This window comes from Cebus imitator, unplaced genomic scaffold (assembly GCF_001604975.1).
Source record: "Cebus imitator isolate Cc_AM_T3 unplaced genomic scaffold, Cebus_imitator-1.0 Scaffold57, whole genome shotgun sequence".
Classification (NCBI taxonomy): domain Eukaryota; kingdom Metazoa; phylum Chordata; class Mammalia; order Primates; family Cebidae; genus Cebus; species Cebus imitator.
In genome coordinates, this window is record NW_016107372.1 from 3150196 (window position 1) to 3151390 (window position 1195).

A 1195-nucleotide genomic window follows, 5' to 3' on the forward strand; every position below is an offset into this window, starting at 1 on the left:
ACAGACTTAAAGAGAGCCCAATCAAGAACAAACTTCCATTCACAATTGCCACAAAGAGAATAAAATACCTAGGAATACAACTAACAAGGAACGTAAAGGACCTCTTCAGGGAGAACTACAAGATACTGCTCAAAGAAATAAGGCAATTTTTTTATTTGAAAGAAATATTCTGGGGAACCAGCAGCAGAGGAACCCTGGGCATGGGCCCAGGTTGGGGATGCACCTCTGTGGGGTGAGAGCTAGTGCCATTGCCAGGAAGAAATTTGCCAAGGCCAAGTATAAGGAGTAAGGGCTGGTCTTGGCTAAGGACCAGCTAGCCCAGATGTCAAAGCAGTTGGGCATGTTCAAGACCAACCTGGAGGAATTTTCCAGCAAGCACAAGCAGGAGATCTGGAAGAACCCTGGGTTCTGTGTGCAATTCCAGGACATGTGTGCAACCATTGGGGTGGAGTCTTTGGCCTCTGAAAAAGGACTTTGATCTGATATGCTGGGCGTGGGGAATTTCTATTATGAACTAAGTGTCCACATCATCGAAGTGTGCCTGGTGCTGAAGCACTGGAATGGAGATCTGATAACTCTAGAGGAACTACATCAACAAGGGTTAAAAGGAAGGAACAAGTTCACCAGAATATCAGTCAAGACCACTCGATCGAGGCCGTCAAGAAACTAAAAGCACTTGGCACTGGCTTCGACATCATCCCTATGGGTGGCACTTACCTCATTCAGTGCGTTCCAGTTGAATTCATTATGGATCACACCATGGGGCTGCAGCTAGCAGAGAAAAATGGCTGTGTGCCTGTCAGTGAGATCAAAGCCACTCTTAAATGGGAGACTGAGCGAGCGTGGCAAGTTCTGAAATGCCTGCTGAAGAAAGGGCTGGTGTGGCTGGACTTGGAGGCCCCAGGGAAGACCCACTACTGGCTGTCAGCTCTCTTCCCAGGAGATTACAGCTGAGAAGACCAGAGAAGCCCTCCCCTGACTGAGTGTGGAAGGGCCCACAGCACCAGGCAGGGAGAAGAAGCAAGGAGGCCTATTGCCCAATAAACCTGGGCAGTCCTGTTTATAAAATGATAGAAAAAATTTCCCCCAAAAAAATAACTATTCTGTATTTTGATTGTAATGGAAGTTACATGACTATTCTTTTGTTAAAACTATACATCAAAAATGTGAATTTTACAGTGTACATTTTAAAAAT

General features: G+C 45.8%; 1 pseudogene; it reads left to right on the plus strand.

The window, feature by feature from the left end:
- The first annotated feature begins 217 nt into the window (after positions 1-217).
- LOC108304732 lies at positions 218-979 on the plus strand (annotated as a pseudogene).
- The last annotated feature ends 216 nt before the right edge of the window (positions 980-1195 follow it).